The sequence below is a fragment of the Sus scrofa genome, chromosome 7 (genome assembly GCF_054392235.1).
Source record: "Sus scrofa isolate SSC_HxYL_T2T_F1_AM1 chromosome 7, Sscrofa_HxYL_maternal_Yorkshire_Landrace_v2.0, whole genome shotgun sequence".
NCBI classification, from domain to species: Eukaryota; Metazoa; Chordata; class Mammalia; order Artiodactyla; family Suidae; genus Sus; species Sus scrofa.
The window spans coordinates 100,987,635-101,014,033 of NC_139389.1; the positions used below are offsets into that span (position 1 = coordinate 100,987,635).

The following is a 26,399-nucleotide window of genomic DNA, read 5'->3' on the forward strand; positions in this document are numbered from 1 at the left end:
ATGTGTCTGTGTGATGGCGGTTGATGGCACACGCAAGTATTGTAACACAAAATTTCTCATTTGTTTGTGCCATGGTTCCTCCATATTAGTAAGCCAGAGTATCACAACTCTGCATCTAAAATTTTTCTTGTCACTGTATGATATCTGCGGATCATACCAATTTAGATTCACACACTATATAACATTTATCATCTAAACCTTCTATTTCCTATCTCCTATCTCCTATGACTGTAAACAGTAAACAGCCCCAGATTGAGCATTTTCTTACAACAGGACTCATTTGGGGTCATGTTGGGAATTAAGAGACCTGGAATCATCATCAGAAAAGTACTTCAAGGCTGGAACCCAGTTTCAAAATGGGGAAGAAAGCATTGAGTCTCTAACTCCCATTTATAGACTGCAAATGACCTTGCTTGTGTCCTTGTGAAACACAATTTTTTCCCTCCTCTACCTTTCACTGAAGAAGTAGTATGTAGGGAGTTCTTCAGCTAGGTGGCTTCCTTGAACCCTGGTCACTTATGTCCTCTGCCAGGATGAAATGTCTTCTCAGAGGTCTAAGAACATAATGCAGACAGGCAGGCAGAGGAACATGCATCCGGGAGAGCTTGAAGGGGAGTGGGAAACCAGTGCAAAGAGAGCCTCTGGCAGGGTAGCTGGAGGAAAACCCAGGGGAGCTTGGAGTGGTCATTTGGGGCTATGAAGTGTCAACTGCTTTTGCAGTTGCTGGTATATATTTTTATGTGAATTACATTTTTTTTTTCTTTAAACAGAGAAACTATACTCTGTGATGTCACGGGGTGAGTCAAAAACTGTGGAAAATCCCACTACGCAGTAGAGAGAAGTGCTGAAATGAGAAAATATGGGCTATAGCAGAAGAATAGAAATGAGACTTAGGAATGGGTCCATTAGAGGGTCAGCCAGTCTCCGCTGTGAGCCTAGCAAGCGCCTTACCACCCCCACTGCCCTAGGACACACGGTCTCTCTTCATATCCTACGTCAGACCTTTTGTGTTTGGTCTGGAGAAGTAGAAATTAATGTATACAAAGTTTTGGATGTTTTCTCTCCAGCCATATAAATCATAAGAATATAGACAATGGCTTTGCATGGATTTAAAAGGTAGTGGAGAGTCAGATACTCTCTTACTGGATACCAAGGAGGAACTACTACCCCAGGAAAGAGGAAGAGGTGGTCTTTTCCCACCCTGACTCCCCTTGGATGATAAAACTGTAGCCCACCTAATCCTCAGGGCAGAGCCTCCCTGCCTGCTGTCTTGCATCTCTCACAAGCATCCTATCTTAATAAATCTACTTCTTGCCTAAAAAAATAAAAAATAAAAAGTAGTGGAGTCTCCAAATTCTTATGATTATGCACCCCTATCATTTTAAAGGTGTGACTATATTTATTAACATATTTTGAGCATGTACCACTCTACTAAGAATAATCTGCACATGATAAAGCATTTACAAAAATAGAAGCTAAGCAATATATGAGGTTAAATATACAAGTAGAGGTCCTGGCACAATATTTTGTTCTCACATTTTAGGAGATTGCCACTTTGCTTCCTGTTGTGGTGAGTGTGGGTCCCAACCAAGAGGAAAGATCCCTTTACCTATTCACATTTAGGCCTACAGAGAACAGAAGGCAGATGGAGAGAGCAAGAAGCTGGCAAACTCTCCAGAGAGGGGATTTATCAATATGAAGATGCAGACTTCCATTTCTGGAAATACACTGGACTAGAAATCCTAAAAACTGGAATTCCCATTGTGGCTCAGTGGTTAACGAATCCGACTAGGAACCATGAGGTTGCGGGTTCAATCGGCAATTGGGTTAAGGATCTGACATTGCCATGAGTTGTGGTGTAGTTCGCAGACATGGCTTGGATCTGGCATTGCTGTGGCTGTGGTGTAGGCCGGCGGCTACAGCTCCAATTAGACCCCGAGCCTGGGAACCTCCATATGCCACAGGAGCAGCCCTAGAAAAGGCAAAAAGACAAAAAAAAAAAAAAAAAAAATTCTAAAAACCTTTCTACTCCAAAAATAAACAAACAACAACTTGAAATGCTGAATAAAATGTTTCAAAAATTCAGAACCCTTAGGACAATGGAGAAAGACTTGGAAGGTAGAAATAGAGTAGCCATGGAAGACAGCAACAGCTCTTGAGAATTCTGGCCCCATCATCTATTCTAGTGCCTTACGCTTCATGGCCGTGTTGCGGGAGTGCAGAGTTGGAAGGGCAGGGACCCCCTACATGCCCTACCCTCAGTGAAAGGACAGAGGAGAAAAAAAATCTGTTTCACAAGGGCACTTGTCTGTCTCTGCCTTGGGCCTTGGAAAAAGAAAAATTTCTCCCAAATGTGTGTAACCACAGGCCTGTTCCCATGTAGGTTTGCAGTGGCTGAAAACCTATCTGTATATGCAAAAAGCACTGAGATTAACTAGGGAGAAATTATTTCAAAGCAGCCCGGTGTTGAAAGCATCCCTGCTAGGCGGCAGAAGCAAATAGACATTTTCTCTGGAGGAATATACTTCAGCCCCAGTTTCCTAGGATTTTCACAGAACAGGAGGATGTGGAGGAGCGAGAAGGCCAAACATGGATTTAAAAGGACTTACTGAGAGAAGATGGGAAGAGGAAATCTTTGAAGAATGAAGGCTGAGAATTTTCCAGATTTGGAATTACAACAAACCCCAAGGAGGATAATAAAAAGAAACACACATGTCGACACGGGCACTGCAGTGAAATTGCTTTCATACAAAAGGCAAAGAGCAGGTCTTAAAAACAGCCAGAGAGGAAATTCAGATCATAGAAACAAAAACTGACAGACATTACCTCCCCAGCAGCAATAAGAGAAGCCAGAAAGTAGAAGGATGCTAGCTCCAAAAGGTTGAGAAGCAAGACTAGTCCACCTGTGAAAATATCTTTTAAGAATACAGGAAAAGAAAAAACATCTTCAGCAGTGATCACCACTACCAGATGCTCCCTAAATAATCTTCTCCTGTCTTTGAGAGATCCCTCCTCATTCTCAGAGAATAGTTCTCCATCACGACATGGGTCCTGAGAAGCATCAGGAGTCATTTCTACAAAAGATGGTCCCCTCCCATTTCCTCCCCTCACATGTCCCATTTCCTGCTGGTCCCCAAAGGCTCAGAGCTACCTGGACAGGTTGGGTGCATTTCTTTGCTTCCTCTCTTCGCACTTTGCTGAACTGACATGAGGAGCTCCTGACAAGCTGTTCTTTGCCTTTCCCAAATGGGCTCTCTGCACCAGATGTTAGAAATTAGGTTTCATCCAGACATCAGCAAATCTCAGATCTGAGGCACTTCCTGAGCTCCCAATAAGGCAAGGCCAGAAGGGCCTGCTCAGCTAACACAAGAAAGACTAATGTCCTTAGTTTTCCAACCAGCCTGATATTCATCCCCACTTACAGTCGTTCAATTTGCTCTTCACCACTTGGTGCTGGGTGACATTAACAGCATTGACAGGTAAAGAGAAACAGAAGCAGTGGGAAAAATGCCAGGAGGCATAATTAAAACAGAGTGCTAATAACTCTGCCCATCAAAGCCCCTTTCACTGTGGCTCTGAGCGCAGCTCATGAAGCAGGGCTGCCAGCTGGAAAGGAGCAGGCAGAGCATGTGCCAGGGCGGGCCTGTCCTCGTCCTCTAGGCCATGAGCACAGATGCTGCTCCCTGCCTTCCTCACAGTCCAGCTGCCTAGGGAGCCCATGGACCAGCTGTGCCAGTTTGTTAAGTGTCTCGTGAAGCCAGAACTCCAGGCTGGTCCTCAGCACCTGCCCCTGGAGGACTGGTGGTGTTGAAGGGATCCCACACCTTGATGGAACCCCTCAGCGTCCTGTGGAGGGAGAGCTGGCTTTTCTCAAGGGCCTTGACCATCCATGAAGGCAACCCTGATCTCAGGATGGAGGAAGGGTGCTGATGAGGGTCATGCACAAGCCAATAAGGCAGGTAAACCTGCAGGAGTGGTTTTATGACTTTCCAATAATATGACCGTCCTGTTGTCCACAGAGAATATAAGCTCAGGCATGATGCCTATCTCATTTGATTCTCAGAACTAACTTGGTGAGGCACAGATTATCAGCATCCTTACTTTATAAATGGAGGATGCTGAGAGGAGATGTCAGGGGACTGAGGCCCTAAACTCAGAGCCGTAGTCCTTGCTATGCAAAGTCATAGAGCACAAAGAGATGTTTTGCCAGGTATACATAAAATAGTATTAGTCAGTATTTACTGTGTGCTAGGAACAGCTCTAAGGGTTTTACATATGTTAACCTGTTTAATCCTCACAGTTGCCCTAGGGAGTAGGTACTATTTTTATTCCCATTCTACAAAATTGGAGAGTTAAGGCCCAGAGGGGTTAAGTTTCTCCCCCAGGGTCATAGGGCTGATGGATGGTTGGGATCAAACCCTCCAGGGCCTTTGTTCATAACCCTCTTTATATGTATCACAGTCTTTCACCCTCCCTGCCTCTCCACTCTATCCCTCTGCTCCCTCTCTCCTTCTATTTCTCAATAAGGGCTTGGTAAGTACTGAAAGGATAAATCAATATCAAGAAAACCTTAATTTCTTTTTTCTTAAATTCCCAGTGCTTCACATAGCAGGTTCTCAGTTTAAATTGGGTCTTTGGCTGGTTTTTCTGAGGAGGGAAGGATTGGCATTAAGGCACCTGCATCTTGAAGCCAACAGCACAAGGCATTGCAGGTACTTTGTGATCACGGATGAAGAGAAATCTGGCTGGCCGGGACTTAACCCAGGGCTTGGCAGTGTCATCTGAGGCTGGAACTAATGAGCCACAGCTCCATCTCTGTGACCTGACCCAGGGCACAGTGTCCCAGGGCTGGAATCCACAAATATGCCCAGGTGCAGAGCCCCTGCTGGCTTCCCCATGGCCTGGACCAGGTTCTGTTCTGGAGAGGCCGGCAGAACAGGTCTGCTGGTGCTCACCTCACCACACCTCCCCCAGAAAGCAGGTGTGCAAGTTGACCAGGCAGCAGAAGAGGTGACTGCTCTGCTGTTGACACATATAAGGTTTATTAAACTGCAGAGCACCAGAGCTTTGCTTGTGACCGGCTGGTCCTCAGCAGCCTACCTTTGTCATCTGTGTCACTGACTGTCACTGCCACGGCTTTATTAGGATGCGGTGACACCTTGTAATTGCTCCTTTGTTTAGGCCCGCTGACTGGACCATATGTCTTAGGAGTCTGCCAGTAGATCTATCGTATATTAATTACCTCTACTTTGGATTCTGCAAACACTGCCAGGCCAGTCGTGGGTAGAAAAGGTACCTTCAGTGACAAAGATATAGAGGAAGAAACAAATCCAGACTTTGTAGAGCCTAAAGTTTATACAATTATGAGGCTTTCTTTAAGAAAAAGAATACAATATTATGAATATGAAACTTCTGGATGGTTGTGAGGGACCTGTGTGTGTTGGAAGAGGGGTACTGATAATTAATTTTATTAGCTTGATGGTAAGAGTATATCTTGTATCAGCTGATTGACAGATGTATGGAAACAAGGGTTACCATTTGAGTAGTCCTCTGCCATGGCTTGTTTGGGGGATATCTGTGGAAATTGGTCTTCCTCTTTACCATTCAGCAAAGGAGAAGAATGTGGGAGAAAGAGGGAGATGCAACTCCCAATTCCACTTCATTAAAGAGAAAAGTCAGGGCATCCATAGATTTCTCCAGCCAACAAGACACAAGGGAAAGGGGCAAGGAGAGTAGAGGCAACAGAAATGTTCAGAGAATGACACCAGGGTCCTGCTCTTAAAACTCATCAAGAAATGGATCAACACTACTTTGGAGGTGGCAGGAGGTGGGCTGAAGTCATGAACTAAAATATCTTTTATTCATCTCACTAGCCAGTCTCATTACTGTCAATAGGTAGGCTCATCCCTGTATTGTTCCCACCCTCTACATCCACTATTGCTTCCATCCCATCTCTGCCTGTCTCTACCCTGCTATTTACCCAAAGGCTACTCCTACACGCTGCATCGCTCAGGCTCCCTTGCCCTCTGGCCTACAGTTGGTCTGGGCCAATGGGAAGAATCAGCAGGGGATCAGGAGGTGAGAGAAGAGAGAGACTGGGGTATTTCTTCCCTGTTCTCTCCCCATGTTGGTACCACAGTTCCAGTGAGGCGGGTGGAGCAGTCCTGCCTCCATCACCGCAGCTCTTGTGGGCCTAGAGGTGGCCATGGCATCCCACTGTTTGTGGTTTCTAGGATCTTCAATACGCAAGAACTGTTCCACAAGGCTTCTTGTGAAAGGGAGGCATGAAGAAAGGTGAAAAGAGAAAGGGACACAGAAACAGGGAAACAGGCAGAGAGCAAGACGAAGAAAGAGAGACATATACTTGTAATGACTAAATGAGAGCTCTTTTCCTTTGCTAAACCCTTTCCAGTCTGCCCTTTCTTTCTAGTCAGGATTTTCTAAAAGGTCTTTGAAATAGAACCTAATGTAAAAGGTTGATGATTTGTAAAAGCAGCAGGGATTCCCAAGGGGAAATAAAGGGGAAGGAGGTCACCACATAGTCTTGAAAGGAGGCTTGTTATTTTGAAGTTGGAAGAGATGCTAAGGATGGCCCTTGGGCAGGAACATTTCTCTCAAGTCTTTAGAAATTGATGAAGAATAAATAATAAAGCAAAGGGTTCATTTCCCTTCGGCTGCTGGTGGGTCAGAACAATCTAGGCCACAAGAGAGTGCTGGAGGGCCGACCTCTTGACCACCCTAATCCTGATCAGTCATGGACCTTGAGGAAATCCCTAAGCTCCCAGGGACTCCATTTCCTCTCCTGTAAGATGGGATAAATGATGCCTACACCACCCAGGGAGGCAGCGTGGATGAGAGTCAACTAACATCACATCACACAAGGGCGGCACCACACCAGAGCTAGGTATTTTATAAGTTGGTGGTACATGGTCCAAAAACAGTGATTAAGTATTACAATTTTACCAGCATGTTGGGGATTATAGCAATGAGAGTCCAAACAAACAAACAAACAAACAAAAAAACACACCAAAACCAGAATTCAATAAGGACACACTAATGAAGAGCCTTCTTAAAGATGTGTCAAGAGAAACATTAGGCATGTTGAGGCACCCAGACTCCTAAGAGTGGGAAGCCACTAATACCTGTAGGCTTATGACCAGAGGCCAGTGGGAGCTGAAGCCACGGACGAAGGGTCACTCAGGGTCAGTCTGAACAAGGAACTCAGCTCTACTTCAAAGAAACCCAAGTGGGCAGCAGGTAGAAAATGCCACTGCACATCCCTTTTTGTTGTTTTCCCTCTTTTGGAAGTAGGTGAAGTATCTCCTATAAATCAACTAACCTAAAAGATAAACATACTTACTAACAAAACAAATTTGGTAACTTTTATTCCAGAGTAATCTGTTCAGGCTTCCATAAATAACAAACATTTCAGTCTATTAAAGAATATAAACTCAATTAGAGTTTCACATTTTTTTTTAAACTTAAAGAATGGCTACTTAAATAGATCTTAGGAGAAGCCCTGGACCACAGCTCTTCCAGTGACTGATAGCTCTTGCCTTTAGTGGTGGGTCCATCTGCCCACTGCCCACTACCCTGTTATCTGTTCCCCGTCTTAGCTCTTATTCAGCTTTTAAGAAAAGAGGCCCAGTGATCCAACTGTATTTCAGGTTGCTAACTGAGCTAACGGGTTGGGTAGAAGTTTGCAACTCACCTATTTATAAGCTTTCTTTTATCTACTTTATAGTCTTTCTCTCACTACAGATGCCCTTGCCACCACCCAGAGAAAGTCTCAACAACTGTCTTTTTGCCCAGGAACTTTAACGCAGAACAAAGCCTTTCTGGTTGGCCATAGGGTCCCTGGAGTCTGTTTGTGCATCGAACTTTCTCCATAATAAGGAACTGATGATTCCCAAGAACTGCACCTAAAAAATAACTTGCTATTGATTACCTTCCTACATTAGAGAAAAGCCAAAAGACATCAAAATCTTATGACTGAGAGAAGTAAAATGAGCAGATGCTCTTTGCTCCAGGTCATTACATTCTTCATCTGCTTAGGGATTCTGCAAATCACCAAAAACAAACAGGAAAAAAAACAAAGTAAGGGTGAGACAGTGAAGCTTTCCAAAAAAGGACCACTCTTCCCAGCATACCCCTGATCTGTCTGCAAATTTACAATTCCATGCCTTGAGCAGGATACTTGACCAAAGATCCTTCTCCAGGCTAATATTCTATACCTGCTGGAAAGTCAGATGATGAATACAAAAGGGAAGGTAATTGGGCAAGAGCTCTATTTGAGTTACAAAATTTCAGAAATAGGCTTTCTCGCCTAACTCAGTTTAAAGAATACAACTTTATTATGCAGCATCTTTCACTCTATATCCAAAAACGCCTTTCAGAGAAAATTTATTTGTGATTTAGGTAATTTCAGAGCTTCATCCAGAGAAGACACTAAAGCCTTTTTTTTTTTTTTGTCTTTTGTCTATTTAGAGCTGCTTCCATGGCATATGGAGGTTCCCAGGCTAGGGGTTGAATCAGAACTACAGCTGCTGGCCTATGCCACAGGCACAGCAATGCTGGACCTAAGCCACATCTGTGACCTAGTCCACAGCTCATGGCAATGCCGGATCCTTAACCCACTGAGCAAGGCCAGGGATCAAACCTGCATCCTCATGGATACCAGTCAGGTTCGTTAACCAACCACTGAGCCACGATGAGACCTCCAAGACACTAAAGTCTTTGATTGATTTTCAAAGTGTCTAAAATGAACTAGAAGTTCAACAAGGCACAGATATAGTCCTCTTGAACGGGATATAAATGAATTCTGCAGCCTCAGCCTCAGGAACTCTTGCATGGGAACCCACTTTGACTATCCAGTTGGTTTCCCATCCTCTGCCATGTATCGGCCTATCTTCCCTCTGGCTCATGTTCATGTGTCTGAACTGCCCTCTGTTCTCCCAGTTCAGGTCATTCAGATGCCATGAAACTTTAGGGTGGTTTAGGATCTGCCCTACCGATGTTCTTCTCAGGAAACAGAAAGCCAAGAAAACTGCTACAAATCAAGGGATGGAACAGTGATGGGTTACGGTGATTGAGGAGAGTGGAAAAGCTTACATTAGTCATTGTGGAACCAGATCAAATCATGCACTAAGGGGGTGGTGCCTATGGTGGGCCCTCACAGGCATTGCTCAGCAGTAGGACTTGAAGAAATGGGTGGTAGGACTTATCCAGAGTTGAGATTTTCAGAGTGCTGATTATCAGTGGAGGGATCACAGTTCAGAAGGTAGAGGAGGGAATAGGGAGAGTCTTAGCGAAGTGACTATAAATGGAAAAACAAAATGGTAGCAAAGGAGGAAAGAATCAGGAATTGGAGATCTTGAAGAATGGAAGACCATGTCTGGTGGGACTGGTGACATGTGGGAGAAATAGGAAAGGGGCCAAGAGTGGAAACTCCAAATTTAAAGCAGGATAAAGGGAAATGGAGGAGGTGGTTTGGTTCAGGATGTGGTGGTGGCAGTTAGTGGACAAGGTAGAAGGAAGAAAGGAGTGAGGTGGTCTGGACTGAGCTGTTAGATGACCTGTCTTGTGGACCCTGAGGTCAATTAGCCTAATGTCAGGAAACAGATCTCACCTGAAAACACAAAGCTGGTGAACAACAGTACTGTGATTGGAGCCTAGGCTACCAAATTTTGTGTGTTTTCCATTAATAAGCACTGCCCACCCCTCCTGGTAAGCACTGTGCTGGAAAGTGCTCACAGAAAGAAAGATTAACGAAGCCTCACTCAGGTCTTTAATTCCAGGTGTCAGAATGGCAACCCCTTCTCTGTTTAGGAAAACTCTGGAGGTGAGAAGCCTGGCTCCCAATCAACCTCCTCATTCTGGCATAAGGTCTTAAAGTTCTCTACATAGAAGTTAGCATGGAAAAGAAGATGAGATGGACAAAAACCCAAAGATGATAACTGTTGGTTCTCTTCTCCTGGTTTAAGTCTTGGCCCCTTCACAACTCTGTGTCTGAGCTGGAGATGTCCTAAGTGCCCTCAGTAGAGTAATTCTTCTCTCTTTTTGCCTCCCAGTCTTCTCCATCTAGGGAGGATTCTGGAAAGGAGGGAGCTCTTACTTGACAAATCAAAACTAATTTTCTTATATAAGTGTTTCTCTTGTTCTTGCCTGTCCTCTACATGTTTCTCTGTGAAAATGCACTTTCTGCTTCCTTGTCACACCATCCCCAAGCATCATGGATTTAGAAACTAAGCACTCAGTTTAGTTTCAAGTTAGAACTTCTGGCATCCAATCATGGTGGGCGTGGCTAGGTTTGGGTGCTTATTCAAAAGTCAATACCACCATCACGAACAAAATTGAAAGAACTGGAACAAATTTTTTTTTTTTTTTTGCATTTTAGGGCCACACCTGAGGTATATTGAGGTTCCCAGGCTAGGGATCTAATTGGAGTTGTAGCTGCCGGCCTACACCACAACCACAGCAATGCCAGATCTGAGCTGCGTCTGTGGCCTGCACCACAGCTCATGGCAACGCTGGATCTTTAACCCACTGAGCGAGGCCAGGGATCAAACACCTGTGTCCTCATGGATGCTAGTCAGATTTGTTTCTGCTCAGCCTTGACAGGAACTCTGGAACAATATTTTTTTAAACATGAAAATCTCCCAAATTTCTTTTTTCTTTTTCTTTTTTTGTCTTTTTGCCATTTCTTGGGCTGCTCTTGCGGCACATGGAGGTTCCCAGGCTAGGAGTTGAATTGGAGCTGTAGCCGTCAGCCTACACCAGAGCCACAGCAATGCCAGATCCAAGCTGTGTCTGTGACCTGCACCACAGTTCATGGCAATGCCAGATCCCTAACCCACTGAACAAGGGCAGGGATCGAACCCACAACCTCATGGTTCCTAGTCAGATTTGTTAACCACTGAGCCATGACAGGAACTCCCTAAATTTCCTCTTAAAATGAAAATTTAGCTACCAAGACATACCTAAAAGCCAGAAGGAAGGAAAACTGATTCTTGGTAAATCACACCACCTCCCTGTGCTTTTAGTTTTCTCATCTGTTGGTCTCTTCCAGCTTTACACATTTATATGAATATACTTAAATACATAAACAGCTTTTATGGACCCCAAAGAAATTTCTTCACAGAGTGAAAGAGAAGGTCTGCTCTAGTTTGATTTTTTTTTCCCCTTAGAGACGCTGATAGAAATCCTGCACCAGTCTTGTTCCTCTTCAGCTCATCATTTTTGTTCTTTCTTTGCATCTCACATCTCAGCAGGGAGCTTATCTTTACTCTATTTCCCAAATCTTCCATATTATCCTTATGGTGTCTTTGTAACTCTTTTCACAGTATTGAAGTTTGGAATACCATCTTCTTGAAAGATAACACCCAAAGCCAAATTCTTATAAAAGACTGTCGCTTTGGTTTGAAGAGGAGAAATGAGGTGGCAGTAAAGATAAGGCCCTCTCTTCACATAAAACTGAAGAATTTTGAAATCTTTAAGAAGCTCAATTATTAACTGCATACTTCGCTGACAATGCTAAAATAGATATGTTATACTTTACAGTAAAGAAGTATCACCTTTAGTAAAAGGCAGGGACAGAAATTCCATTTAATCATCATTTATACAAGAACTTGGAGTCCCAGCATGACTTATCTCTTATCGCTTCAAACATTACGTCATTTATTCCCAGCTCAGTTCAATTCCCTTGTGTTGAATGTCTTCCTTTACTGAAATTGATCTTTGTTAATACCAAGCATAATGTGTTCTCCATCTCTTAAAGGAAACCAATGGACTCCTGCCATGACAGGAGATAACTGGAAATCTATATACTCCGGACACCAATTCCCCATCAATACACTGAAATGTCTTTTCTTTAAAAATAACAGCCCTGCATGAATTTGATCACTTTCCCAAATTAGTGTAATTGATGCACCCCAAGGCCTTAATGATTCAGAAAGTGCATACTCGAGGGATATTTAAATAGCTATTTTGTAGGGAGATAAAATATGGGCCAATTCACTGAATATACATACTCTGAGTTTAGGTAATGCTCAAAGCTTGGCTGAGTGCTGGCCAATGTGTCAGGAAGTCTGTTCTTAAATACCACAGAGGGCAAGTGGTATGTGCATGATTCTGTCTTTTCCTGCACCTTCAGTGAAAGATGCAAAAGACTGTGCATTTGAGGACATAACTATTATTACAGTAGAAATTATTAAACCAGTAGATTCCCAAACTGAGATGAACCTGAAAAATTGGGATGATAATAATAATTTCTCCTTCCCAGGGGTTATTTGCTGATATTGAATCTAAATGAGGTGCCAAGGCATTCTTGGGTCTGCAAAATAGCTCTGAGAATCTCTGGAACTTGTTCCTACACACATCCTCACTTTCTCCAGTGTGGGAGTGCTGCTCATGGAGACTATTCTGGGAATGCTGAATAAATAAATACATGAATGAATAAAACCCTCCACAAACATCTCATAGCCTTGCTCCAGCTGCATATGAGCTAGGAGGAATTGGCTATGTTACTTCCAGCTAAAAGGTAACAAGTATACTTCTACTGGTCATTTCTAAGCCCTTGGCAGACATAAATAATCAATCACAGAATTCTTCCCAAATGTGGCCTTCAAACTATTTCTTAAGACAATGTTCCAGGCAGTCACTACCGATTGTTCAGAGTTGACACCAGAGATAAAATCCATTTGAAATCTCCAAGGCTATCCTCATCATTGCCAGGGCATGAAGCCTCTCCCTGCATTGATGTCTGAATCATCGATTCATCACAGCTGCTCTCGGATAGTCGGGGCTCCCTCTAGCACTACCCTTTTGCACTGTGGGTGGAAAAGGCTCAGAAAGCAAAGTCTGCTTAAGGGCAGACCATTCTTTCTGCCAAAGGGCCCTGCAGAGGGACTTCTTATTTGGTTTGCCTCTGCCTGGAAGGCCTTGACCCACTTTCCTTCTCAAGCAAAGAAGACCATTTTCTTATGCTTGTAGTCTCTAGCCTTTCTGATCTTGGTCCAGAAACCACCCCCTCCCCACCCAAAGTTAAGCAGATTAATAATAAGCCCCAGTCTTGTTCTTCACTTGATTGTCAATAACTCCTTCTCTGTGTAGCTTCTGGCCTCATTTGGCCTCTGAGACCTTGCTCCTTGCTGGTCAGAATCTTGTCTGAATACCTAACTCCCCCCCGCCCGCTCCATGCCTGCTCGTCTGCTCCCAGTCACCTAGATATTTGCCTGTACTTCTGATGACCCCTGGCAAGCATCAGGCACATCATGTTGGATGCTTCTCAAGGTTGTCAGCCTCTACTGGGGAAAGATCCAACATTTATTGCCTGCTTTTTTGGATGCCAGCTTCTTTAAATCCATTACCTAATTTAATTTTCAAAACAAAGCCAGGAGGTTGATATAGCATCATTATAACCTGTATAGGGTGGTGCAGAGGTGATGATGGGAGAGGACTGGAGATTTAGAGATGTTAAATAACATGCCTGAGGTCATAGATCTGGTAGACAGCAGAGCTGGGATTCAAGATCTGACCCCAGAATCTGGACACTGCCCATTCACCACACTGCCTCCTGAATTGATGCATACATAGCTAGGCTTTTGAGGGGTTATATAGGGAAGGTTCCTCTCTCCTAGTCTCTCTTCCCCACCACCTCCAGCCCCAGCTCTATTCATCAATATAGGCTCATGTGACTCATATGAGGAGAGGGAGAAATACTAGACTTCTTTGGGTACAAGAAATACAATGCAGTGATTTGTGGCATGGGGCCTGATAATTAACTAAATAGGATCCTTTGCAATGAGACAATCTCACCTGTTTTTATTGCCACATTAAAATGTGAATCTTAAGCAAAATAAGAATATAAATCTTACTGGAGGATGCTGAAGTTTAAAACAATATATACTCAACTCACTTCTCAACAGAGAGGTCTTTATTAAAGGCCATAAACATTTTTGCCTGCCAGGGGGAAAATATTACCATTAAACGAGCTCCGGTTTAGTGATTTGGTAAATGAATAGATGGGTCCCAGCAGGAGTCTTGGGGGGCAGTCATTAAGACCCCCCATATCCAGGAGCAACATCCTGTAGATCAATGTCATCCAAGTGCAATGTCTCTCCCTGGGTGTGATCCTGGCATTTGGAGCAGGATAACTTCATTTGGGAGGACTTTTTTGTACACTGAAGGACATTTACTTCTCTGGGAATAGAACCCTTTCTACTTCCCAAAATACTTGAATGCATTTCCTAAAGAACTCATAGAGATACTTCTCTCTTGGCTGTGTGGAGAATCACAACAGGAGTCAGAAAACCAAGGGTAAGTCTTTCCTTCTCCAAGCTCCAAATGTTCCCTCTGTGTGCAGAGGAGAGTGCAATCTATGTAGGACTTCCCTGTGATTGTTCAGAATGAGAGAAAGAAGTCAGGAGGTGAAGAATAGAGGGGTTAAAATTTCCAAGGGATACTTTTTTATTTTTTAAAAAATAAAAGGTAAGGAGTTCCTGTTGTGGATCAGTAGTTAATGAACTCGACTAGTATCCATGAGGATGCAGGTTTGATCCCTGGCCTCACTCAGAGGGTTAAGGATCTGGCATTGCCATGAGCTGTGGTGCAGGTCGCAGATGCAGCTCGGATCTGGCGTCGTGGCTGTGGCATAGGCCAGCAGCTGTAACTCTGATTAGACCCCTAGTCTGGGAACTTCCATATGTCACAGGTGTGGCCCTAAAAAATAAAATAAAATAAAAAAGACAGAAAAAGGGTAAAATTATGATCCTGATACAAATCTAAAATGAACATATGTCATTATTAATGATGAAACCAGTAATATGTTACAACTAGATCAGAGGAGGATTCAAAAAACACACATAGGAGTTCCTGTCATGGCTCAGTGGTTAACGAATCCGACTAGGAACTATGAGGTTGCGGGTTTGATCCCTGGCCTTGCTCAGTGGGTTAAGGATCTGGCATTGCTGTGGCTGTGGTGTAGGCTGGCGGCTACAGCTCCGATTCGACCCCTAGCCTGGGAATCTCCATGTGCCACAGGAGCGGCCTTAGAAAAGGCAAAAAGATAAAAAGAAAAACAAAAACAAAAAAACCTCACACATATATCAACCATCAAGAGTGCTAAAATAAAAGCAGAAAGCTACAACTGGCCAGTATCTACAGGGAAACAATCAACTGCCTCTCTGCTGGACACAGTCTGCATTTCTATGGGCAACAATCACTTGCATTACTACCAGTATTCCACATCTTGACAGAGTCATAAAATAGCTTTAGAAGAAGAAAGATGAATCAGAAAGGTGGTATAAATAGGACACCCAGCAATCAATTTTGTCTATTTCCAAAGTCTTTCACAATTTTTCCTGACAAAGTAGTTAGGTATGATGGATGTCCCTAAGCAGGATGTTTCCTGCCCCCACTCCCAACTAAGCCAAGGGGTGGGGGGCAACATAAACACCAGAAGATTTGGGAACCTGGGGGGTAGAAGCATTATGTGCCAGGATTTCCCCTTTCCCTGGAAGGGGACAAGGCCCACTGACATTTTCCCAGAGAGTATAGCAGGAGGGATGCAGAGATGGTATAGAAATGGCTTCATAGAATCTCTTTACACTTAGAATAAAATGCCAACTATTTTTATCTATCTATCTATCTATCTATCTATCTATCTATCTATCTATCTAATCTATCTTTCTACCTATCTATCTATCATCTATATATCCATCCTACCTGGTCATACCAACATCTCTCCTGTAACTCTCTCCAATCTCTCTTCCTTCTCTTCGCTCAAGCTATGCTGTCCTCTTTCCACCAAACAGGTCAAACTCATCCCTACTTTGGAGATATGGGGCTTTTGTTTCTTTCTATTGAAAATCCATTCCTCCAGACTGTTGCATAGTCACTTCTTTCTCATTATTCTGTCCCAACTCACATGCCATGCCTTAGAAAGACCTTCCCCACCTCTGGCTCCCTTCACAGTACCCCTGCATTGCCTCTTTTCATTTATTTTGTTTTCATGTCTGACCTGACTCCTGTCTCTAGAATTTAATCTCTCAGGGCAGGGACTCTCAGACTGAGGCCAGTACCTGGGTTATGGTGGTGCTCCATGAATATGCTCAGAACGCCTAGTTAGTTGCTCAGGCAGCCAAGCTGGGGCAGACTGCTGTTCTCCCCTGTGGCTAAGAGTAGCACAGCATGACACTTAGATTTGACCTCTTAACTGGGACAAGATGCCTTTGAAGGATGTAGTATGAACTGTAATTTATGAGAACCAAGAAGGAAGGTGTGCATTTTAGGAAATAACTGCTTGCCTAGGCATCTCCATAGCCCAGCTCCTAATGCCTCAAAATTATGTTAGCCTCCCTGCCCCCACCCCGCACCCACAGGCATAGAGCCCATGCCAAGGAAAGTGGGGGAAGGAAATAATCCTGAAGTGACAGAGTCGATCCTGAATTAGTGAGACTGTGTTTTCTGGCACCATGAAGAATGGAACTCATGACAGTTAAAGAGAAATCTTAAAATTATGTTTTGGTCATCTGAGATTTATGACCTGAAGTTATTTTACCTGCTGCCAGGCCAACATTTGGGAGCTCATAAGGGCTGTGACCATTTAGGGGCTGGGGCAAATGTTCAGAGCCACAGTCTTCCCAGTGGAGATGAGCGAGAGCAGTGAGCAGTGCAGTGGCAGGGGGACAGGGGCAGTGAGTTACAAGACTCACCTGGGGTGAGGCTGCCTCAGAGCTGGAGTCCCTATCCTTCTGACCCAGAAGGAATTAGTCCAGCTCCCAGACTCAATCTCCTAACTTGTTCTTCAGAAAACAGACACTCTGTCAAGCATGGTGCAAGTGGGCCAGCCCTATTGGGGAGTTAGTTAGTCTAATCCTTCCCAGGACTGAGAGGAAATGGGAGAGACTGAAGAATGTGGACTAAGTACCTCCAGCTGTGGACAGGCTGCTGACAGGGGCAGATTGAAGGGATGAGTGGTACTTGCTGAGTGCAAGCTCTAGCAGCACTCGACTTAACTGCATTCAGATGACTGGTGTTCAGGGTACTTGAAATTATTTATTTAGATCCATCAGCCCTGTTTGGAAAGCCTGATTAGTATCAGCAGACACATATGGGGAGCCCAGGAAGCCACAGAGCAAATGTGTCACGGCTCACACTTGCTTAGCCCACACACTGCCACCCCCACCCCAGGCAGTTCCGGAATGCACTTCCGCCTCCTCTTCTGGTTGTGGAAGAGTGACAGGTGCTGCGTCTTAGCGATTCAGGCAACTTTGACTATCTAAGGGGCAGGTTTGTGAGTTATTAATTCCTGTACCTCCAAGAAAGGACAATATATAATTTATAATGGAGGTCAGAGCAAAGAACTGTAGCAATTTGATGTAGCAGGGCCTGACTGAGTAGAGGAAGTAGTCATGACGCTGGGAGCGGGTCACCAGCTCCGTGACCTTGGACGGGACCTGCTACTTCTCTGAGCCTCATGTTCTCATGCGTATAATAAGAGAATTATATCAGAATGAATCAGTGCCTTTTCTAAAACTTTTCTTTTCCCTGCTACTCTTTTCCTCCTCCTCCCTCCCTCCTTCCTTCCTCCCCTCCTTCCTTTTTCCCTCCTTTCTTCCTTCCTTCCTTTCCTCCTTCCCTCCCTTTCAATATGGAACCATTCTCTCAAATGAAAGAAATAATTTCACTGGACTTTTACTCATTCCCAGCCTTTTAGAGTGAAATTATCATTCACATAGTAATTTTTGGATAATCTGTAGTACAGTTCAGGGATCCACAAGCTTTTCCTATAAAGGGCCAGATAATTTAGGGTTTGTGGCTATTTGGTCAACTGAAAAAGCAGCAACAGAAATAGGTAAACCGATGGGCCCGACTTGTTCCAGTAAAATTTTATTTACACAAACAGGCTATAGTTTGCCCACCCCTGAGATAGCTCTGTTAGCATCTCCTCCACTCTTGAGCCCTATGTAACTCCAAAGTTAAACTGAGTGAGGAAGAAACTGAGTCAAAGGAACTGGACCACTTCATTTCCTTACCCCAACCCCAAAGCATTTGCCTCACATCCCAGCCTAATAATAGAAGTCTACAAATATATATGCTCCATAGTGAATATTTTTCATTTAGAAATAAATTATTCCACATTCATCAAGGGGAAAGAGGGAAAAGACCAAAAGCCAAATTGGTCTTGACTCACCTGAGGAGCAAAGTGGCAACTATTTACCTCTGTCCCATGAGTCCAGAGCTGGGTCCTGGAATCTGTAGGGTCCTGCTATTTCTCCCACCACTGGAGAAGCCCACAGAATGCCCCTCTCTGCTTGCATAGCTTCCAAAAAGTCCCTATGTCAGGTTGTTGGTAATAGAATGAATCTGCCTATGTGAGGTAGAGATTCTAATAAAACCCTCATGTATACAATATTTTACAGTAATAGGGAACATCTACTGGGCTATTTGGTCAGCCTTGTTTTTCTGAGTACCGTTTCTCCACACTTCCACGAATCACATTCTGTGTGACAGGAGCCCAAAGTGGGCCCACAGCCACCCCTTTCTGGACTTAGGTCATTTGCACATGCTGCTTCCTGAGCCTAGGTCTCTCTTCCTCCAGCTCTTTCCTGACCAATTCCTATTTATCAATCAGATCTTGGTTTACATATCATTTCCCGGCAAGGGAAACAAAAAAGAGGTGGGAGGGTTGAGCAGGGTGAAAAGTCAACAGAGTACAATGCCCTGATTTCCAAAGAGTTAAAGGAAGCTTTAGAACTCCAAGCCAGCATGGACTCAGGCTGTGTCTCTCATCTCATGCAGATTTCCTTCTCCCTTAGGGAGAAATACCTGCTCCTTACACTTCAAACTTCTAGTAACCCTACTGCTGTCTCCACTCCACACTCACCTCCCAACACACCCAGTGACTTGGTCCACAACTGACTGGCCAAACAAAGTCCCTTCCTTGAGATGCCCAGTGGGAACCAAGAGAGAGATTCAGTCTCTTCCGCACATAAACTGAGTGACCATGATCTATCGGTCAGAAAAGCAGAAGCGATTTGTCTGCAGATAAAGAAGAATCAACAAGATGTGAAGGGGGAGTCTGAGAGGAGAGATGAAGAGAGCTCTGAGGGTTCAAATCCTTGATTACAGCCCTTAATGAGTCCAGTTGCAAACCCACCCTTGGGCAATTTGAGAAACCTACCTTTTTGATCAGCCAAGTTACCTCTGAAAAAATGAACGCTTGGTAAATATAACGATTTCACATAGTCTGTCCTGTTTAACACTCATAACATTGCAGTGGGAGAAGTACCATTATCCCCATTTTACAGACGCTTTTTGCTTATATAGAAATTAGTTTCTGATTGAGTGCTAGTGTGACTTCAGTTCTAGTCTTAATCCTATCATGACTGCATCATCTGAAGCAAATGGACTTCTTTCAGTCTCAGCCTTTCTCAAGAAGCAATTTTAGACTGGTGGAAAGGGCCAAGAATCCTGTTTGTAATTCATGAAAAGGATGACCTAGAAGATTCTGAGTGAGCAGGAGGTGTCACTAAGCCTGCCCTCAGTCTCCTCATTCCAAAGGAGACTGGATCACCTAGTATCCAAGATGCTTTCTAGCTCTAACATGCAACAAATTATTTTCTGGCTTCAATTACCAAGAGGTTTACTCTCAATCATGAAAGAGCTGAAAATGGCTAATAAATTTGGTGGGATATTTGGACAACACAGTTATAGACCCACTTGTATCTGCAATAATTCTTTCTGGCTCTGAAAACCTTTGAAAATTTTCCCTTTTATTATGACTACATGGATCATTACTTGGCAAAGAAATTTCCCCTAATATTGATCTGTGAACATAAAGAATTATGTGCCAGGATAAAAGGATATAAAAATAAAATCTATTAACTTATTGACAGTAAAAGTCAGTGCTGAATTTTCATGAAAACAAACCAACAAAAGCTACTATCAAAACTGGATGAGCTGGGAAAATATAAGCTTAATTGACTTACCCTGAGTAAGTGCTTTTCAAGTTAATGTTTCCCCATTCTGGGCCTCCAGGATTTTCTCGAGATTGTTTAATGGAGAAAATTGATCCCCAAATTCCCAGTCCGTTGTCAGCTCACTGAGAGCTTTGACCTTGATTGCCATCTTCATCATGCTATCTGGGCACCTCATCATCACACTCATTAGCATTCCTTGAATGAATGAAATTCCAGAAAACCAAGATCTTATAACTTTACTGCATTAATGGGGAAACACATAAACAGAGCCTACTACCACTGGACCGCACTGAGTTCCTAAATTGAAAACCCATTAAAAGAGACTCTAAGAATGACGTCTACCAATTCTACTGGTGAGCAGTTTTCAAACCCGTCACAAGATTTGTAATCAAGTGAAATTAAGAAACTACTTATGCTTTGGAGTTCCTGTTGTGGCGCAGTGGTTAACGAATCCGACTAGGAACCATGGGGTTGCTGGTTCAATCCCTGGCCTCCTCAGTGGGTTAAGAATCCGGCATTGCCGTGAGCTGTGATGTAGATTGCAGACGAGGCTCAGATCTCGTGTTGCTGTGGCTCTGGCGTAGGCCAGTGGCTATAGCTCTGATTCGACCCCTAGCCCGGGAACCTCCATATGCTGCGGAAGTGGCTCAAGAAAACACAAAAAAAGACAAAAAAAAAAAAAAAAGAAACTACTTATGCTTTTCAAACATGCAAGATGAAGAAAAGCCAGATCTATTCATAGAATAATTCCTGGCACATATCAGGTGTTCAATAAGTGGTTTTTGTTTTTGTTTTTTTTTTGTCTTTTTGCTATTTCTTTGGGCTGCTCCCACGGCATATGGAGATTCCCAGGCTAGGGGTCGAATCGGAGCTGTAGCCACTGGCCTACGCCAGAGCCACAGCAACGCGGGCTCCGAGCCACGTCTGCAACCTACACCACAGCTCACGGCAACGCCGGATCGTCAACCCACTGAGCAAGGGCAGGGACCGAACCCGCAACCTCATTGTTCCTAGTCAGATTCGTTAACCACTGCGCCATGACAGGAACTCCTTAATAAGTGGTTTTTAATGAGTAAATACGCTTTACATTTTTGTACAGCTATCAAAGTTTTTAGGTGTAGAGACATAATGTTTATATCTATATTACACATAAAAGACAAAATATTTTCTTACTTTACCTTATTTGTGTTAATTTTTCACCTCAGTTTGAATGTACATACCTGCTCAGTGGTTCCAATGTATCTTCTTCCATACTGCCTTCTGATGCTCATCTTCTGACCTTCAATGACCTCATCACCTGAAGCTGGAATGAGAATGGAGGAAACTCCATTAACTAGGCCTCTTTAGAAGAGTACTTTGCCTGTCTAAAGCACCTAAGTATTATTTTTCTCCCCTTGCCACACAAATATATGTAGATATATACAGATATAAAGACACAGAGGTATAGATAAGCAGACATAAACAGAAATAGAGATATATATTTCAATTTCACTTGGCTTTGTCCTGAGGAGTAAAAACCCTGAATTTACCTCTTCCTGCTCCCAGCAGCATGTGATACAGTGGCGTCCTCTACATGTAACAGAGCTGTTCATCTTCATTAGATTGCTGGGTCACTGGCCTTCATTAGCCTGCTGCAGCCTCTCATTTGATTTGCATTGCAGGCTCCCCATATAGGTAATGATTCTAATTTTGAAAATTTCCAGAGGTTACAGCAAAGAAGCTGGGCCAGAAAGAAAGATGGACAGAAAGGACAGGAGTGGTGCTGACTCCCCTTACAATTGCCCCATCCCACATCCTCTAGAGAGAGACAGGCTGTAGGCTGATTGGGACTGTAGAGCTTGGGTTCCTGAGACTTGTTCTGTACTGGTTTTTCTTCAGTAAAGGGGCATTCATAGTTAGTGCCTCAGAAAGCTTGATAAAGGGAAACCAGAACTTTAGTCTGAAACCAACAAGGGCTTTTAAAAGGTGCCAGCTCCCTTTGTGCCCTGCTCTCCTTTATATACCACACAACTGCTGCAGGAACTTGCCCCCTCCCATCTTGCCTCAGGGCCTTTGCACATGATGCTCCTTGGGCCTGGATCTCTCTTCCCACAGCTCTTCCTTAATAAAGTCCTACTTATCTTTCAGATCTCAGTTTATATATCATTTCCTAAGAAATACCTCCCTTGGCCCTCTCATCTAAATCAGTTCCCTCTTTTCTTCTCTTTTAGTATCCTAGTCTCCTCCTTCATCACACTTGTCATAAGTGTCACTATATATCTGTCTTTTGGATTAAGGTCTATATTCCCCAGAGGAATTTAGGGGGATGTTATGGATTGAATATTTGTGTTTCCCCTCAAGGTCTTATGTTGAAGCCCTAATCTGCAATGTGATGGCATTTGGAGGTGGGGTCTTTGGGAAGTAATTAGTTTTGGAGGAGATCATAGGGATGGAGCCTCCATGATGGAACTGGTATCCTTATGAGGAATGAAGAGAACAGAGCTCGCTCTCTGCCACATGAGGACACAACGAGAAAGAGGCTGTCTCAAGTCAGGAACAGGATCCTCACCAGAAACGGCTATATTTGTATCCTAATCTTGGACTTCCAGCCTCCAGAAATGTGAGAAAAATGTTGTTTAATCCATCCGGTCTATGGAATTTTTGTTAAAGCAGCCTAAGCAGACTAGGACAGGGGAGAATATCGAGGTGGTATCTATTTTGTACAACACTGTTTCCCCAGCATCTCACATCATGCAGTGAATTGGCACTTAATTCATATTTACTGAATGAATGACCCATCATTTTCTGCTGTTGATAAAAGAAAAGGCTACATCTTTCCAGTGGGCCATATGCAGGATTGCTCATGGGATGTAAGTGATACACCCTGGGCTCTGGCCCCAGTATTAGCAAGAAAAAAAGAGGTGGGGGAGCATGATAAAGTCAATAGAGTTCAAAGTTCTTGTTCCCAAAGTGTTAAAGGAATCATTAGAACTCCAAGCTATTGTGGGTTTGTGCTGTGTCTTTCATCTCACAGGGGTTTTCTTCTTCCCTGAAAACTACCTACTCCTGACACTTCCCAAACTAGGTCTACCCTATTTCTGAGCCAAGCCCCTCTGGCTGGAGCTTATGCCTTATGGTTTACTCCCTTGGGTAGGTAGCACACTTGTTTGAACCAAGGATATCCAGTTTTGCAGTCATAAGGCCAATTTGTTGTTTAAGTTTCCTATGGATACTGTAAACTGTAACAAAATAACTTGAATTAAATACAAATTTATCATCTTAGATTTCAGGAGGTCAGACGTCAAAAAAAAAGTCTCACTTGGCTAAGATCACAGAGTTGGCAGAGCTATGTTTCTTTCTGGAAGCTCTAGGGGAGAATATCTTTCCTTGCCTTCTCCCCTTTCTAGAGGCTGTCCTCCCTCCTCCATCTTCAAAGCCAGCAACGTTTTATCTCTCCACCCATTCTTCCACGGTCACCTATCCCTCTCATGCTCTGTTTCTGTTTCCCCTTCTACTTTTAAGGACCCTTGTGATCACACTGGACTCACCCACATAACCCAGGATAACTTCCCCATCCCAGGTCCTTAAGTTAATCACATCTGTAAAGTCACTTTTGCCTTGTGAAAGAAAATTTTCATAGGTTCTGAGGATTAGAATGTGGACATCTTCGGAAAGATTCTACCTTACTGGAAAATTATTCCCAGGACAAGTCTCAAGAAACAGGTAAAGCGTTTGTAGCTCCAGCCCCGCCAGTTCCTCTGAGGAGTCGGGGAATACAATAAGGAAGAAACAAGGACTGGCATATTGATTAATAAACCAAAGGAGGGGCAGAGTCCAAATGGCAATGAATTTCATTCTCCATCACGTCAGCCACCACAATCAATAAAAGCCACCTGTGAAAACATTTCAGGCCTTCAGAATACTATGTTAAACAACAGACTGGAGTGATGTGAAGTCTCTGATATTTGCTAATAACAAATTTGGGGTATTCAGGGATAAATTTCAAAACCATTTGTGTCAGGAATTCTTTCAGCTGCAAGTAAGAGAATAACCACATACCAATGGCTTAAGCAACAAAAACCTTTGGTTATTTCATGTAACAGAAAGCTTAGAAGTAGGTAATTCCAACAAAGGGGCAGCAAAGACCCAGGCTCTGTCTATTTTTCTGCTCTGCCTTTCATAGTAGGCCAGTAATGTCTCCCTCATGGTGGTAAGATGGCTGCCACATTCTCAAAATCCTGTCTTCCTAAAACATCATCCCGAGCACAAAGGACAAGCGTGTAGAAAAGGATTACTTCTCTTCTTGCTACTCAGACAGGAAAGCTTTCTCAGGACTACACCTCAGATATCACTGGCCATTCTGGTCTGTGGTTATTCCCTGGTAAAGAGGAATGGGATTCTGTAATTGGCATAGGTCAATCAGGATTTGTCCGCTTGGTGAGGGTGGGGGTGGGGTATATGAACACTCTAAGCAGAACTGGGGATCTGCTAAAAGAGAAGAAGAGGAAGGCTACTGGGTAGGCAACCAACAGTATCTGCTACGTAAACATCAACTGTACTCTATTTTTAAACATGCTAATACAACCAGGTAGATTTCCATTCAAAACAAGGCAAGCTTTATGCTCATATCTGAGATATTTATCAGACTAATCCTCATCAACAGGATCAAAACAGTTTTGGTTCAAATATACACAGTTACCTTAAATTTATCTGATTTTGGAGTTCCCATTGTGGTGCAGCAGAAACAAATCCAGCGGGGAACCATGAGGTTGTGGGTTCGATCCCTGGCCTTGCTCAGTGGATTAAGGATCCTGTGTTGCCATAGCTGTGGTGTAGGTTGCATATGTGGCTTGGATCTGGCTTTGCTGTGGCTCTGGCATAGGCCAGCAGCAACAGCTCCAATTAGACCCCTAGTCTGGGAACCTCCTCTACATGCTGCGGTGTGACCCTAAAAGGACAAAAGACAGAAGACAAAAAAAAAAAAAAAAAGTTTTCTGATTTTACGTTAAAGGAGGGGGGCATTAAACTTTGTACTCATGGACAGATTTGCATGGGGTAATCATCCATTAAAAAGTTATTTATTGAGTACCTACTATGCCCCTGGCACAGTAACTAGCACCAGAACTAAGATATAGTCCCTCTCCTTGGGTGATTATCATGAGGATGGTTAAGTATCATTACAGGTGCGAGTACAAGAGACAAGGGAATGTGTCTAGTGTGAACCCTAACCAGGGTTAGGGAGACTTTTTGGAGGATGTAACATTTAAAGAGATATGAAAGACAAGTAGAGGAGCCAGTTGACTCATGGGATGGGGAATGGTTATGAGGTGAGCACAGAATGAGGAAATGCTCCATGCAAAGGAAGCTGCTGTACAAAGACTTGGAGGTAAGAGCACTTGGCAAATTTTGAAAATAAATGTAATTCACTATGGCAGGAGCAGACTGTGTTGGTGGCATGAGAAGAGAGATCGGCTGAATTTAGACTGTATCTCAAGGACAATGGGAAGTAACATAATCAGGTTTGTATGTTTAGAAATCTAGCTACCAGGTGGAAAACAGATTAGAGAGGGTCAGTGGTAGTTTGCCTTACTGGCCCCCGTGCTCACTGCCCCCTGTACCCACACCCTTGCCTTGGCCTCATAGTGAACTGACTGTGCTTGACTTTGGGCCAGGCCATATGATTTGTTTTGGCCAGTGGCAGGTGGACAGAAATAACCTAGTGCCATTTCCAAGCCAGGCATCAAGAGGCCTTGGGTGTTTCCACTTGCTCTCTTGTATCTCTGCCTTCTCCTGGGCCCACTGGGCTCAGGAGGAAGATGAGAGGCAAATGGAGCAGAGCTGCCCCAGATGTTGCAGCCTGAAGCACAGCCAGCCCAGCTGCCCCACAAACTCAGAAGAGAGAAATTCTGTCTTTGTTTTTTTTGAGATATTGAAGTTCTTCAGTAGGTAGTATTAGTGTAACTATTGCTAAGAGAAGGCCACACTAGAAGCAGAGTTATATATTAGGAGACTATTGTTGCTGTCAGGTGAAGGCTTATGGTCACCTGAACCAAGATGATAAGGGAGGAAATGGAGACAAACAGAGAGATTCAAAAGATACTTAGAATTGCCTTGTCAGAGTAGCTTATAGAGAAGTTTTAGTTAAGACTGTCTCCTGTGATCCTTCCTTGGATAACTACACACTGTGGAACATAGGGGGAAGATGAAGTGTTAGTTATACTGAATTTGAGGCACCTGTGAGATGACCAGGGGGAGAGGTCCAGTAGACATGGGTCTAGAACTTGAATGAGATCTCAGCTGGGCCATACTGCACACACAGGTGGGTCTGGATAGGGACCCTCAGGAGGAGAGTGTAGAGTAAGAAGAAGGTGGAGGGTAGAACTCTGAAGAGGTCAGGATGCAAAGGCAAAAGAACAAGAGTCCTTAAAGAAGAGCAGC

At 43.7% G+C, this 26,399-nt stretch overlaps 1 protein-coding gene across 6 annotated transcripts in view; it reads right to left on the reverse strand.

Moving 5' to 3' along the window:
- Positions 1-26,399, reverse strand: part of LOC102159623 (uncharacterized) — a 412,972-nt gene that overhangs the window by 47,514 nt on the left and 339,059 nt on the right. For all 6 annotated transcript variants that reach the window (XR_014810989.1, XR_014810988.1, XM_084969531.1 and 3 more), the window contains 2 exons: positions 21,203-21,285; positions 19,992-20,177 (listed from right to left, as the gene is read on the reverse strand). The gene's annotated coding sequence lies outside the window, so the exon portion shown is untranslated. The remainder of the gene's footprint in view (positions 1-19,991; positions 20,178-21,202; positions 21,286-26,399) is intronic.